A 16,853-nucleotide genomic window follows, 5' to 3' on the forward strand; every position below is an offset into this window, starting at 1 on the left:
GAGAACATATCTAAGGGCAGAATTATTGGTGTGGAAACAAAAGAGGATGAAAACTGCACTGGTAAACATTATTGTTGAGATAAGCCTAAACTTCACAAAAGCTCCTTTCAACTTAAGTGAACTTTCCCTTTGGGGCAGGGCGCTGCTGACCACTAGATGGCGGTCCTGAGTCCGTTACCAGTCTCACATAAGGAGGTTCTGCCACCTCGTGGCTAAATTGTAAAGTGCAACTGGCTTTTAAAAAATGGAATCAAAAGCTTACAAAGCCCATAAAATCCACTACGCTTAGAAGAAATTCTATACTTTCTCTCTACTTTTGGTCATTATGGCTTGCAACACAGACACTGAGAGGTCAGGAGGCAGGAGAAGGGTGGGAAAGGGGGTGGTATACCGGGGATACTGGTGGGGGAGAATATACACTGGTGGAGGGATGGGTGTCGATCATTGTGTGATTGCAACCCAAACATGAACGCTTGTAACTATCTCACAGTGATTCAATACTTATTTTTTTTAAAGAAGAAATTCTAACAATGGCAGGCTTTTCTACATCCTTCCATAGCTTTTACTGCTGCCCCTTTTTTTTTTTTTTACAGGGAATGGTGATGCTCACGTGTGTTTTTATTTTTTTTATTTTTATCTATTTATTGCATTCTCCTTATTTACATAAATGAATTTATATTATGTGAAATTTTTGTATCTTTTTTTTTAAAATTTATTTATTTTTAATTAGAGAATCACCGTGAGGGTACAGTTACAGATTTATACACTTTTGTGCTTATACTTCCCTCATACAAAGTTTGGGAACCCATCCCTTCACCAGTGCCCATTCTCCACCACCCGTAAACCCAGTGTCCCTCCCACCCTCCCCAATCCCATCTCCCCCCCACCCCACCCTGCCACTGTGGCAAGGCATTCCCTTCTGTTTTCTCTCTCTAATTAGCTGTTGTGGTTTGCAATAAAGGTGTTGAGTGGCCACTGTGCTCAGTCTCTAGCCCTCATTCAGCCAGCAACTCCCTTCCCCCACATGGCCTTCGACTACAATGTAGTTGGTGATCGCTTCTCTGAGTTGACCTTTCCCCGGAACGTGAGGCCAGCCTCGAAGCCATGGAGTCAACCTCCTGGTACTTATTTCTACAGTTCTTGGGTGTTAGTCTCCCACTCTGTTATTCTATATACCATAGATGAGTGCAATCTTTCTATGTCTGTCTCTCTCTTTCTGACTCATTTCACTCAGCATGAAACTTTTCATGCCCACCCACTTGACTAAAAAATTCTTGACCTCCTTTTTTCTAACAGCTGCATAGTATTCCATTGTATAGATGTACCAAAGTTTCCTCAACCAGTCATCCGTTCTGGGGCATTCGGGTTTTTTCCAGATTCTGGCTATTGTAAACAGTGCTGCGATGAACATACATGTGCAGATGTTGTTTCGATTGTACTTTTTTGCCTCTCTGGGATATATTCCCAGCAGTGGTATTGCTGGGTCAAATGGGAATTCAATATCTAATTTTTTGAGAGTCGTCCAAATTGTTTTCCAGAAGGGCTGAACCAGTCGGCATTCCCACCAGCAGTGAAGAAGGGTCCCTTTCTCCCCACATCCTCTCCAACAGCGGTTGCTTTTGTTCTTTTGGATGTGTGCTGCCCTTTTTTTAGTCATGGAACTCTTTCTTCATGTGCAAGTCAAACAAATGCCTATTTACGTTCTCTCTCTGTTCTTACTATCAAAGGACAATGAACATTGTCCTGTTTTTCCACATATGCACTGACAATCATGTACATGCCACTGGCTGCAAGGGCTTGCTGAAGTATCTTTTACTTTCTGTCTATTGAGATTTCTATCGTTGAATATTTCCTTGTTAACAAAACTTCCAGTCTTCAGAAACTCTTAAAATGAAGATAGCTCCCTTTTGTTGACACACTTGCTCATGTATACTGTACTTTCTCTGTCTGTTTGTAATTGTATGACCATAAGTGATTTCTCTTTTATTTCATACCCAGTTATTTCCTGGGGACCCAGTCCCTTTTAAGTGATTTACTACACAGAAAGGTCATCTAGCAGGGCAAAGAGATAGTACAGGGGTTAACACAGTTACTCCTGCATTGCACACAGACAACCTTGGTTCAGTTCCCATGAATTCACATGGGCTCCCAAGCATAGAGATGGGGGTCCCTACCACCACTGGGTATAACCCCTACCCCTCCTCAAAATATATAGCCTATGTGGCTTTTTAACGACCTGGCACCTGAACTGGGCAGAAGGAAGAGAGCGGTGTGGAACTCCTTCAAGAACATCAAAGAAGTGGTTAAGAGGACAAAGAACCTCTGACTCTGGGCACATCTTTTTGACTCCACCGTTCTTCCTGCACTAACATACACCTCAGAGACCTGGGCCCTATGAAAATAGGATGAGAACACTATTCAGGTATCCCAAAGAGGAATCGAAAGAGTTATGCTTGGAGTATGCTTCACTTGAGTGAGAGAAGGAATCTGGAGTTCCGACCTCCACTGATGATTAAGAATCAGGGACGCTGTCTTGTTTGCCAAGGTATCGAAAATCAGATGGGCCGGACACGTAATGCGATTCAGAGACTACCCCTGGACTAGAGCTGTTACCGACTGGATTCCACAGACATCAAAAGACTGCGTGGCCGCCCACCTATGAGGTCGTCAGACTTCTTCGCCAAGACTCTGAATGAATGGTTTGAGGCTCTTCGTGTTCCTGGAGCGAGCAGATGCCATTGGGCTACACTAGCTTGCAACAGGGACAAATGGAGACATTACTGGCATCCGCTCGAACAAATCAACGAACAACAGGATGACAAGTGGTTTTTTGTTACTCCTCTCCTCAAATGTTTTATGTATTATATTTACATGTACATCTTAGCAGAGATGTGGGTTATATTATTTCATGTATTTGTGAAAACTCCTTAAACTGTAATTTTATTTATTTATATTTTATTTGGTTTTTGGACAATACCTAGAAGTGCTCAGGGCTTACTTCTGCCTCTGCACTCAGGTGGATCATATGGTATGCCAGGATTTGAACCTGAGTTGGCCACAGTCACAGAAGCACCCTACCTGCTATGCTATCTCTCTAACCCCATTCAACTGTACTCTTTTTTCTAATTATTTTTTTTTTTTTTATTGAATCACCATGTGGAAAGTTACAAAGCTTTCAGGCTTAAGTCTCAGTTACACAATGCTCGTACACCCATCCCTTCACCAGTGCACATATTCACATATTCCACCACCAAGAACCACAGTAAACCTCCCCCCTCCCCCCACACCCCAGCCCTCCACCCTGCCTGTGTACCTGATAAATTTCACTTTACTTTCTCTTTACTTTGATAACATTCAACATTTCAACAAAAAACTTACTATTATTATTTGGAGTTCCCCGCCCCACCCCCCGCCCGAAAGTCAGACCTGCTGGAAAGGAAGCATTTGATAATTTGTTTTTTATTGCTAAGAATGAAGAGATACAAGGTCCTGTGGCCACCACAGCGGCCGCGAAGTTTTGGATTTCTGTATTTTACTCTTTAGAGAAAAAAAATCCTATCCTCAAAAGGTGACCCTTAGATTGGTTTTATTAGTGTACTCACTCTACTCACAGGCAAAGAATATATAGACCTCGTTTCGTACCTAGCACTGGTGCCAGAGAAAGACAAATGTGATTCTATGTTTGTGATATAGCTACAATAGATATATTCATAAGGAGACAAAGCAGAACAGTGGTTAACTGCTAAAGGTGGAGATGGAATGGGGAGCTACTGTTTAATTAGGAAAGAGTTTCTGTTTAGGATAAATATGTTCAGGAAATGGATTATGGTGATAGCTACAATACTTCAAAATGGTTAAAATATTTGTTTTCTAAATATTTTACGACAATGTAAAACAATGCTTGATGATGTGACAGGCAAATAATGTCTAGGGAAAAAATACTTTAGTTGGCACCTACTGTATATTACCACAGAGTCTGAAACTAAGGAAAAACAGGGCCAGGAATTAGTGGTAATGCGCATATCTTTCACACCTATGACCTGGGTTGGATCCCTGACACCACAGGAAAGGAAAAAAAAAGGGAAACATTCTCTAAGAACAAAGCCAACCAGGATAATAAGACTTAATAACAAAAAATATATATGTTTCTACCTAAGAATGTTAGAGTAAAGGAAAATGATGGAAAAAGAACCATTGCTGTTTTTATTGTTGTCTTTGGAACACAACCAGCTGTGCTCAGGACTTACTCCTGGCTCAGGGATCACTCCTAGTAGGCTTCGGGGACCATATGGGGTGCTGCAGATCAAACCTGGGTGGGCTGCATGCAAGGCAAGTGCCATACCACTATACTATCTTTATACCACCCCCCTCCCAATTGCTCTAAATTTGAGAAATTATTTTCTATATTTCTGTAGTAGGATGAAGGGTAGCCTCTAAAAGGTAAGCATGCACTCGAATTCTTAGAATCTGTGCTTAATACCTTAGGTAGCTAAAGGGGTGATTAACTTAAGGATCCTGAGCAGAGAGGCTTATCATGCACTCTGAGTGGGCCCCAATCACCATCACAATTATCCCAGTGAGGGAGAGGTAGGGAGAGATTACAGACACATAAAAGAGATGGCCATGGCAACATAGAGCAGATAGAGATGTGGTAGCAAGCCATGAAATGCTAACAGCAGAAGCTGGGAGAATCTAGGAAAAGAGCAGCCTGAAGTGCGGTCTCGTCAATACCTTTGATTTTGGAGTCTGGCCATCAGAACTGAGTGAAAGATTATGGTTTTTGAAGCTTTCAGTTGATAGCACAGTGGGTAGGGCATTTGCCTTGCATGCGGCTGACCCCGGTTCGATTCCTCCATCCCTCTCAGAGAGCCTGGCAAGCTACCAAGAGTATCTCGCTCACAGGGCAGAGCCTCGCCAAGCTCCCCGTGGCGTATTCGATATGCCAAACAGTAACAACAAGTCTCACAATGGAGACGTTACTGGTACCCACTAGAGCAAATCAATAAGCAACGGGATGACAGTGACAGTGACAGTCTGTAGGTATTTACTATTGGAGCCATAAGACACTAATACAACTTTTCTTCTACTAGCACTTTAATGACTTTAATGGCATGCATTCCACATCCTCTATGGAGTTACTAATTATCAACAACTGTACTTAGAAATGAACATCAGATAGTAAACTACCTAAGGAAATCAAGAATCAGAAGTCATATTATTTAAGTATCACAATACTTATAGTACACATGCAGGTATGGAGTTTTTCCCTTTTTTTTGGGGGGGGGGGCGTGGTCACACTGGCGATGCATTCAGGAGTTACCCCTGGCGGTGCTCAGGGGACCATATGGGATGCTGGAAATCGAACCCAGGTCAGCTGCGTGCAAGGCAAACACCCGACCTGCTATATTTGCCTTGGGGTCGGGCTCAAGCCCCCAGGTATGGAGTTTTCACATGGGTGATCAAAGATGCCAAAACTTCTAGTCAAAATTCATTTGTGTCTTAAAGATTTTCTTAAGAGAGAATCAAGAAATGGAGTTCAAGAAACAATACAGGAAGCTCAGGGTTAAGCACTTATTTCTGCTTCATTCCATGACAGCAGATGAGCAAGCACAATTATGACTGCTTACTCCTTATTCCAAGTAAAAGAAACGGAGGAGAAAGAACAATGCTTGCGGTAAGTAGTTTTGCAGATGCAGGTGAAGAGGGGGATTTTCCTCCACTTGTCTGTGTACACGGCGGAAAAGATCTTCACATTTTTTTTCCATCTGAGGAGTCAGACCCCTGTAATATAATGAGTCAAGGTTTATCTGCATGACTTCACTCACACATGGTACATAGAGAAAACATGAGTTAAATAAAGCAAAAAGAAACCTTGGGGCTGTAAGACTAATGGTTGCTAGAAGGGGAAGAAGTAGGGGGTGGAAGAGACTCGTGACAAAAGGGACACGTGTTGATTTTCAATAATGTACACATCTGAAACTTTGAAACATATATTGCTCTAATGCCATCTTACTTTTAAAAAAGATACCAGGGCTGAGGACATAATACAGAAGATGAATTAAAGCCTTTGCCTTTCAAATGGCTAACTCTGGTTTGGTCTCTGAGCACTGCTGAGAGCGACCCCTGAGCACAGAGTTGAGAGTAACTTCGGAGCAACAGCAGGTATGAGCTAATTCCCCCACCCCCAAAAAGCTGGCATTAAAATGCTTGTGATAAAATATGGAGCAAATAATCTAAACAATAGTCATTTGTGTTTCTTAATTATATATAGCTTATGAATCAGCCTTTAGGAACTGCGCATGGGGGTTGGTGCTTGGAGACCACTCCTGGCTTAGTGTTCAAGGATTGCTCCAATCAGGGATTAAACCCATGAACGCAAACCATGTTCTTTTTCTTTTTTTTTTTTGCTTTTTGGGTCACACCTGGCAATGCACAGAGGTTACTCCTGGCTCGTGCACTCAGAAATCACCCCTGGTGGTGCTCAGGGGACCATAGGGGATGCTGGGAATCGAACCCGGGTTGGCCGCGTGCAAGGCAAATGCCCTACCCGCTGTGCTATTGCTCCAGCCCCGCAAACCATGTTCTTAATGCTTAATCTGTTGAGCTATATCTCCAACCAATAAGAGGCAAAAATACTCTAATAAATATATCAGTTAACCTACTAATGCTAGAATAGGCACCCTCATCAAAATCTTGGAGAAACAACAATCCCAAAATTTTGAAAAATTATTTTTTAGGATGAATGTTATTCTTTATGACCTGGGCCTGTTAAAACTAAGTTGGCTCAAATGTGGAAACTTAGTGGGAGAGCAGTTTGGGCAACAGCTGGCAGTGCTCAGGGATAATTCTTCACACTGTGGGCAGGAGTGACCCCTGACGGTACTCAGGGGATCCATGCAGCGCAGGGGAATGAAACGGGGAACCCTCAAAATAAGGATTTTTCTTTCTGGAGAGGTGAAACACTGAACCCAATTATTCACATTATCCGATAATTTTCTCTCAAATACCATTTCGCTTGAGTTAGATACTCAAGAATCATAAAACATTCAGGTCAGCTCAATACCTTTAAGTCTTTACCACACACGAAAATGGTTTATTGTCATAGAAAATAATCTATGTGGAGCTCTTTTTCCAGGAGGTGCGTGTTGAGGCCACACCTGTCAGTGCTCAAGGCCTAGTCCCAGCTCTGAGGTCAAAGATCACTCCTAGTGGTGCTCAGGGGACCCTCTGTGGTGCTGGGAATCGAGCCAGTGTTGATGTCAGACAAGGCAAATGCCTTAACACCTTAACCTCTCTCCAGTCCTTGGAGAGTTCTGTATCTTAATTTTATTTATTTTTTATGTGCAAAGGATCAAATCTAGAACCTCATACATGCAAGATTATTGCTCTACAGCTGAGCTACATCTCTGGTCCCTTCAGAGTTTTTAAAATTAATATGTTAACTCTGCCAGAAATTCTGCTTCTGGTGACATTTACTTTCTATCCTACCAAATACATTTTTACCAAAGGACTCACTGTGAAGTGACAGCTTCATTACCTGGGTTGAGCGGCAGAGCAATGGTGTTGCCCTCTCTTTGACCTTTTCTTGTGTTTTCTGCGTTTTTCCTTTCTAGCGCCAGATCCTGATTCCTTCATTTTCCTGCAGTGGGGATGAGGGGAGAGGGGACAGAGTGACAGTACGGTGGTTAGGGCACTTGCACTTGCCTTGTACACAACTGACCCACGTTTGATCTCTGGCACCACGTATGGTCCCCTGAGCACTGCCAGGAAAGATCCCTGGGCACGGTCAGGGTAACCCCTTGCACAGTCATGTGTGGGCCCCGCCCCCTAGAAAACCCCCAAGCATTTTCCTTCAATAATTACCACCATAAATAAACACTTTGTAATAGTTTCACAAAAGCCTCAAATATGAATTAGAGCATGAACTCTCAGACCCTAGTCAGGATTATTTTCAGGACAAGTCAATATATAGGGGCGCTAGTGATGCTGGGGACAGTGAAGAAACATGTTCCCAGCCGAAAGTAAAGCCAGTTCTACATTTAAAAAAAAAAGTTGGACTCGGGCTGGCAGTTCTTGGGAGGGGAGTTCTCAGTGGGCGGGGCACCTGCTTTGCAGACATGGGTTCTGGGATTGAACCGTAACACCATATGGCCCCTTGAGCACCTCGAGGACAACCCCTGAGAATGACCGGCTATGGCCTTGATTTTGTTTTGCTTTTTTTTGGGCCACACCCGGCGATGCACAGGGGTTAACTCCTGACTCTACACTCAGGAATAACTCCTAACGGTGCTCGGTGGACCATGTGGGATGCTGTGAATTGAACCTGGGTCGGCTGTGTGCAAGGCAAACGCCCTACCTGCTGTGCTATCGCTCCAGCCCCTGGGTATGGCCTTGTAACCGAAAAACATGGGAGAAGAGCCATGGCACTTTTCAATTTATCCTGAATACTTCTACTATTTTCTCTTTTGTCTCCTTTTTCTGGGTGGGGGTGGAGGCACACCCAGCAGTGTACAGGGCTTACTCCTGGTTCTGTGCTCAGATACTACTATTGTCCAGATGGGCAAATGCCTTACCCACTATGCCATTTCTACAGCCCCATTCTACCATTTTCTACTGAATTACAGCTATTATAAATTGAGATCATTTTGATACCCCGGAGGTATATCCATACAGTAAATTAAGAGATTAAAAGAAATAATTGGGGGGTTGGAGCAATAGCACAGCGGATAGGGCATTTGCCTTGCTCTCGGCTGACCCGGGTTCGATTCCTAGCATCCCATATGGTCCCCTGAGCACCACCAGGGATAATTTCTGAGTACTGAACCAGGAGTAACCCCTGGACATCACCGGGTGTGACCTCCCAAAAGAAGAAAATAAAAATAAGAAAGCCCAAACCTTTACCTTAGTCCCTGGAGCCCAGAGAACTAAGTTTAAGAAAAAGAAAGAAAGAAAGAAAGAAAGAAAGAAAGAAAGAAAGAAAGAAAGAAAGAAAGAAAGAAAGAAAGAAAGAAAGAAAGAAAGGAAGAAAGAAAGAAGGAAAGAAAGAGAGAAAGAGTTGGATGGAGACAGATAGCTCAATAGGCTAGAGTGCATGCTTCCAATAGGCTTGGGTTCCACTCCTGAAACATGGTCCTTAAACATCACTGGAGTGACAGTGACACCCAAACACTGAACTGGGAATAGTCCCAAGTATTGTTGGGTGTGACCCCCCCACACACACAATTAATTAAAATAAAGGTTATCAAGCCAAGAAGAGAGAAAGATGAAACTCAAATTCATATAGCTTATGTAAAAGAAATGAATGTGAGAAGCCAGGTCTGTGTGTCCCCAAGCACGCGCTGAGGTTGCACTATCCCCTGCCACCTGGGAGAGAACAGGAGGCCTGGGCTCCAAAAGGTCAGAAGGCAGAGCCATTAGAGCCATTTCTCAGAGGAGGCCTCTAACTTTGCTGCAAGATAATCTCCTCCCATTCATACAGCTCCCCAGAGAGTTCCCTGGTAGTGTGTATATGTGTGTGTGGGGGGGGGGAGTCAGAGGAATGCTGAGAGTGACATGGAAAAGACCCCCTTATAGCACCCCCAGACCACAAAAGAGCCATGGGAAAGCAGCGCAGATCCCCATCACAGAGAATGGGCAAAGACTGTAATCCTGTGGACTCCATCAGTAATATCCACCTATATAATCTCTCTAAAAAGGACTTCAGAATAGAAATGCTTAGAATATTTTTTAAAATTATTTGTTTATTAATGAAGCACCATGAGGGTACAGATACAGATTTACATAGTTTTGTGCTTCTGTTTTAGTCATACACTGCTCGAGTACCCATCCCTCCACCAGTGCCCATTCTCCTCCGATGACTCCAGCATCCCTCCCATCCCCATCCCATCCCCCCTCACCCTACCCTGCCTCTGTGGCAGGGCCTTCCCTTTTGTTCTCTCTCTCCTTTTGAGTGTAGTGGTTTGCAATGGAGGTATTGGGTGGCCATCATGCACGCCTCTCTCATCCCGAGCGGGTCCTCCAACCACACTTTACTTGGTGGTCCCTTCTCTATCTGAGCTGCCTTTCCCCCCCCTCGTGTAAGGCCGGCTTCCAAGCCATGGAGCAAACCTGGTACATATTTCTACTATTCTTGGGTGTTAGTCTCCCCTTCTGTTGTTTTATATTCCACAGATGAGCACAATTCTTCTATGTCTGTCTCTCTCTTTCTGACTCAGAAATGCTTAGGATATTTAACGAGCTCAAAGAAACAATGGGATGGAGAGCCAGGAAAACACAAGAGACTCCAAAAGCAGAAATGAGAAAAGTATAAAAAGAAATGACAGGTCTGTAAAACTTGGTAGGTGAAATGAAAAACCCACTGGAAGGCCCCAGCAGCAGAGTAACAGCCTCTGGGGACAAAATCAGAGAGCTCCAAGATGAGGCACAGGGATTTTCCAGACAAGAGCAGAAGATGGAAATAAAGCCTTAAAATAAGTGAACAGCTGACAAAAGAACTCTGGGATGAGTTCAAGAGAAACAACAAAAGAATCATTGGGGTCCCAGAGGGCCAGGAATACAACCCAGGTGAAGGAGCAACAGTCAAAGACTTCACTGTGGAGAAGTTCCCAGAGCTAGAGAGCACATGCATCCAGATCCAGGAGACCCAAAGGAGACCAGCTAACAGAAATAAAAACAACAAAAACTCCAAGAAACATCTTAATCAGAATGACAAAACATAGATATAGAATATGGGCTGAAGCGTTAGCACAGCGGTTAGGGCCTTTGCCTTGCATGTGGTCGACCCGGGTTTGATTCCTTCGTCTCTCTTGGAGAGCCCGGCAAGCTACCGAGAGTATCTCGCTGGCACGGCAGAACCTGGCAAGCTCCTCATGGTGTATTCCATATGCCAAAAACAGTAACAACACGCCTCACGATGCAGACGTTACTGGGGCCCGCTCGAGCAAATTGATGAGCAATGGGATGACAGTGACAGTGAAAGTGATAGAATATGGGAAGCAGCAAGATCAAAGAAGGAAATTATATACCAATGAGCTTCCTTAATATTTACAGCAAATTTAGCAAAAGAAACTACCTAGGCCTGAAGACAATAGTGGTATATAGTTAAAACAAAAACAAAAACAAAAAGAAAACCCTTAATGAAATTAATATCTCACCGACAGAACTTTATCCAACCAGACTATGATTCAGATTTAAACATACAACTTCATAGATAACAAACAGCTCAGAAACTTCATACTCAAAACCATCTTTACAAGAACTCAAGGGTCTACTTTGAGACAAGATAAATCCCCCCAAAATGACAAAATCCTAATGCATGATGACACAATACTCCATGATAATAATAACTCTCAATGTCAACAGGCTAAGTGCACCAACCCAACATTCTGCTGCTTGGAACAAAAACATCTGAGCAGTCAGAGTAAACAGACTAGCCAAAGATTAGAACACAATTTTTCAAGCAAATAACTCCTCAAAAAGGCTAGGGTGGTCATACTAGTATCAAACGACATAGAATTCAGGTTCAAAACGCTGAGGTCAGTTTCTTTTAAGGTGCAAAATCTTCTTAGAGAGCCCACAGAATGGGAAAGAATATTTACCCAATACCCATCTGATAAGGGATTAATATCCAAGATATACAAGACACTAGTAGAATTGTACAAGAAAAAAAAAACCTCCAACCCCATCAAAAAATGGGGACAAAAAATGAACAGAAGCTTCCTCCAAAAAGAAATACAAATGGGGGCTGGAGCAATAGCACAGCGGGTAGGGCGTTTGCCTTGCATGTGACCGACCTGGGTTCGATTCCCAGCATCCCATATGGTCCCCTGAGCACCGCCAGGAGTAATTCCTGAGTGCAGAGCCAGGAGTAACCCCTGAGCACTGCCGGGTGTGACCCAAAAAGTAAAGAAAAAAAAAGGAATACAAATGGCCAAAAGGTACATGAAAAAAATGTTCCACATCACTAATCATCAGGGAGATGCAAATCAAAACAACAATAAGGTACCATCTCACACCCCAGAGACTGGCACACATTCAAAAGAACAACAGCAACCAGTGCTGGTGTGGATGTGGAGAAAAAGGGACGCTCTTTCACTGTTGGTGGGAATACTGACTTGTCCAGCCTTTCTGGAAAACAATGTGGACATTCCTTCAAAAACTAGAAATTGAGCTTCCATATGACCCCAAAATACCACTTCTGGGAATATATCCTGAGGGTGCAAAAAAGCACAGTTAGAAATGACATCTGCACCTATATGTTCACTGCAGCACTGTTCACAATAGCCAGAATCTGGAAACAACCCGAGTGCCCGAGAAAAGACGACTGGTTAAAGAAACTGTGGTACAATCTATACAATGGAATACTATGCAGCTATTAGAAAAAATGAGGTCATGAAGTTTGCATATAAGTGGATCAACATGGAAAGTATCATGCTAAGTGAAATGTGTCAGAAAGAGAGAGACAGACATAGAAAGATTGCACTCATCTGTGGAATATAGAATAATAGACTAGGAGTCTAATACCCAAGAATAGTAGAAATAAGTACTAGGAGGTTGACTCCATGGCTTGGAGGCTGATCTCTCATTCTGGGCAACTCAGAGAAGGGAGCACCCAGTAAAATGTGGTCGGAGGTCATGTGGGGGAGGAGTGACGCATGCCGAATGTAGACTAGAGACTGAACACAATGGCCGCTCAAACCTTTATTGCAAACCACAACACCTAATCAGAGAGAGAGAACTAAAGGGAATACCCTGCCATAGTGGCAGTTTGGGGTGGGGGGAGCCGGGACTGGGGAGGGTGGGAGGGACCCTGGGTTTACTGGTGGTGGGGAATGGGCACTGGTGAAGGGATGGGTTATCGAACTCTGTATGGGGGAAACATGAGCACAAAAATGTATAAATCTGTAACTGTACCCTCACATTGATTCACTAATTAAAAATAAACTATTGAAAAATTAAAAAAAAAGAATAGTCAATGTTCTGAAGAAATGACTCTGGTTTAAAAACACTGCTGCAGATGTACCACCGTTTACTTATTCAATTCATCTACTTAAAGATATTTTGATTGCTTCCAAGTTTTAACTATTATGAATAAAGCTGTCCTCAACATCTGTGTAAAAAAAAAAGAAACTGTGGTACATCTACACAATGGAATACTATGCAGCTGTTAGGAGAGATGAAGCCATGAAATTTGCTTAAAAGTGAATGGGCATGGAGTATCATGCTAAGAGAAGTGAATCAGAAAGGGAGGGACAGATACAGAAGGACTGCACTCCATTGTGGAATATAAAATAACATAATATGAGACTGACACCCAGGGACATTAACACAAGGGCCAGAAATATTGCCCCATAGTTGGAAACCTGTCTCGTGAGCTGGGGAGAAGGCAGCTGGAATAGAGAAGGGATCACTAACACAATGATGGTCGGAGGAATCATTCAGGATGGGAGATGTGTGCTGAAAGTAGATAAAGGACCAAACATGATAACCTCTCAGTACCTGTATTGCAAACCACAATGCCCCCAAAGAGAGAGTATGGGGGAAATTGTCTGACATGGAGGCAGTGGGAGGGTTGGAAAGGGGGAGGGGTATACTGGGGACATGAGTTGTGGAGAATGTGCACTGGTGGAGGGATCGGTGTTTGATCATTGCATGATTGAAACTCAAACATGAAAACTCGTAACTGTATCTCATGGTGATTCAATTAAAAAAAAAAAGGTTGAGGGTCACTTTCTAATGATCAAAAAAAGACATGTACATTGGAAAGAAATCAGTCTCCTAAACACGTAATATGCACCCAATGAGGGACCAACAAAATACTAAAAACAACTGCCTATAGACTTTAAGAGAGACACTGATAGCAAAACAATAGTAGTCAGAGGCTTCAACACCGCTCTGTCACCTGTTAATAGATAAATAAAACTAATGTTCGGTAAGGAAACACTGGCTTTGAAAGAAGAAATAGAAGAGAGGGGTTTATATATGTGGGTTTTCATTCCCCAAAGCCAAAAACACATTCTTCTCCAAAGCACACAGGACATTCTTCAACAGGATCACACACTGGAGCAGAAAACATAGGAGAGCAGAGACACAAAACATACTTCCACATAGGAGGATAGATATCACACCAATTATCTTCTCAGACATTGAAAACATTCTCAAACACTGAAAATAGAAGTAAATCACAAATAGAAACTGAAAAAAAAAAAGAAATTAAAGAGACAATTACTGAACAACTAGTGGGTCAGGAAAAAATATTCCTGCAAACAGTGAGAATAAAGACACAACCTACCAGAACTTATGGGACACAGTCAAAGCTCTGATAAGAGGAAAGTTCATACTATATAAGCATTCATCATGAAGGAACAAAGGGCCCACATTAATGCTTGACTGCACAACTTAAACTGAAAAATGACCAACAAAAGAAGCCCAAAGCAGGTAGGAGGAAGGAAGTAATAAAATTTGGAGTCGAAATTAATGAACAGTAATAAAAATAATCCAAAGATCAATAAAAACAAGAGCTGATTCTTTGAAAAAATAGAATTCCTTTGTGTGTGTCTTAGTAAGACATACGAAGTGAGAGAGAAAAACCTAATAAAGTGGATCATAAATCACAGAAATTCAAAGGATTATTAGACATAATTTTGAAAATTTTTATGCCACGAGAGAACCCAGGAGAAATCATGAAAACAAAACACCTGTACAGACCTATGACTTTTGAAGAAATCAAATAATGGATTCACCAGTGATTTCTTTCAAAGTTTCAAAGAAGACCTACTGCTCTTCCAGGAACATGAAGAAACAGAAACACAACCAAACAGCTTCTGTGTAGCAAACATCATCCTGATTCCAAAAGCAGTCAGAGATACCACTAAAAACAGTGAATTACAGATAATACTCTTGATGAACACAGATGCAAAGATCCTCAATAAAATATGAGTAAATAGAATCTGACGATTCATCAAAGAGAACATACACCATGACCAAGTGGAATTCATCCCGGGGATGCAAGGATGGGTTTAACACATGGAAGTCAATCAATATAATACACCATATCACTAAAAGAAAAAAATTTTAAATCTATGATCATATCAACAGAAATGGAAAAAGCATTTGACAAGATCAAACACCCACTCATAATTAAAAAAAAACTTTCAACAAAACTGGAATTGAAGAAACTTTACTCAACATTGTCAAATCCATTTATCACATGCCCACAAATATTGTACGAAACGAGGGGAAATTAAAATTCTTCCCTTTAGGATCAGGACAAGAAAAGGTTGCCCACTCTCACCATTTACTGAAAGTGCTTCCATAGAAATTAGGCAAAAAAGATATCCATATAGGAAAGGAAAAAGTCAAGCTATCACTATCTGCAAATGACATGATACTATGTTTAGAAAATCCAAAGGACTCTACAAAAAAGCTAATGGAAACAATAGGTTTGTATTGTATAGTAAAGTGGCTGGCCACAAAATTAATGTACAAAAGTCTATGACTTTCCTATATGTGAAAAATGAAAAAGAATAAAGAGGTATTAAAAAAATCCCATTCAAAATTATGTCTCAGAGAATCAAGAACTTCAGATTCAGCTTAACTAAAGAGATGAAAGACCTTTAGGGAAAAAAGGTATAAAACACTACTTCAGGAAATAAAACAGAGGAAGCAGAAACAGATCCCCTGCCTCATGGAATGGGAGGATTAATATCATCAAAATATAACTCACTAAAGCATTATACAGATTCAATGCAGTCCCTGTAAGAATGCCCATAGTATTTGTCAAATAAATAGATTTTAAAAATCTCCTGAAATTCAAAAGGAATAGCTCCTGCACCCCTCCCCCACACACACACATACACACAAATAGCTAAAGCAATCCTTGGGAAAAAGAAGAAGGGAGGCATCAATTTCCCCAGCTTCAAACTGTACTACAAAACAGTAGCAATTAAAACAGAATTGTACTGGAAGACAGACCCTCAGATCAATGGAATAGAGTTGATCATCCTGAGACAGACTCTCAGGTATATGATTAATTTATCTTTAATAAAGGAACAAAAAATATGAAGTAGAGCAAAGGAAAGACTCCTAAACAAGTGCTGCTGGGAAAGCCAGTCAGCTGCATGAGAAAAAATGAACTCAGACCTATTTCTAACGCTTTGCACAAAAATCAAATAAAAAAAAAACAAATCAAACACCTTGATATCAGACCTGAATCCATAAAGTACATGGAGGAAAACATAGGCAGAACTCTCCATGACATTGAAGCTAAAGGTATCTTCAAGGATGAAACACCACTGACCAAGCAAATGGAAGTAAAGATAAACAAATGGGATTACATTAAATTAAGAATCTTTGAACCAGGGCCAGAGTGATAGTACATTGGGTAAGGCATTTGCCTTGCACTTGGCTGACCTGGGTTCAATCCCTGGCATCCCATGTAGTCCCCCAATCACCATCAAGAGTAATTCCTGAGTATAGAGCTAGGAGTAACCCCTGAACATCTCAGGGTGTGACCCAAAACCTAAAATAAATAAACAAAATGAATTAGAAAGATTTAAAAAAAATCTTTGAACCACAAATTAAATAAAGACCAGAATACAAAGACTATCTCTAAGACCTGGAGAAATTATTTACCCAATACCCAGCTGATAAGGGATTAATATGCATAAGGCACTGGTAGAATTTTACAAGAAAACCACATCCACCCCTTCAAAAAATGCGGAGAAGAGTTGAACAGAAATTTCCTCAAAGAATAAATACAAATGGCCAAATGACATATTAAAGATGCTCTACATTGCTAATCATCAGGGAGAAGCAAATCAAAAGAACAATGAGACATCATCTCACACAGCAGA

At 41.7% G+C, this 16,853-nt stretch overlaps 1 long non-coding RNA gene across 2 annotated transcripts in view; it reads right to left on the minus strand.

Annotated features, from left to right (window-relative positions):
- Positions 1–3,442: 3,442 nt before the first annotated feature.
- The window catches only part of LOC129400127 (uncharacterized), a 98,238-nt gene continuing 84,827 nt past the window's right edge, over positions 3,443–16,853 (minus strand). For both annotated transcript variants that reach the window (XR_008627452.1, XR_008627453.1), the window contains 2 exons: positions 7,538–7,639; positions 3,443–5,781 (listed from right to left, as the gene is read on the minus strand). This is a non-coding gene — a long non-coding RNA (uncharacterized LOC129400127). The remainder of the gene's footprint in view (positions 5,782–7,537; positions 7,640–16,853) is intronic.

Source organism: Sorex araneus, chromosome X (genome assembly GCF_027595985.1).
Source record: "Sorex araneus isolate mSorAra2 chromosome X, mSorAra2.pri, whole genome shotgun sequence".
In the NCBI taxonomy this organism is placed as follows: Eukaryota; Metazoa; Chordata; class Mammalia; order Eulipotyphla; family Soricidae; genus Sorex; species Sorex araneus.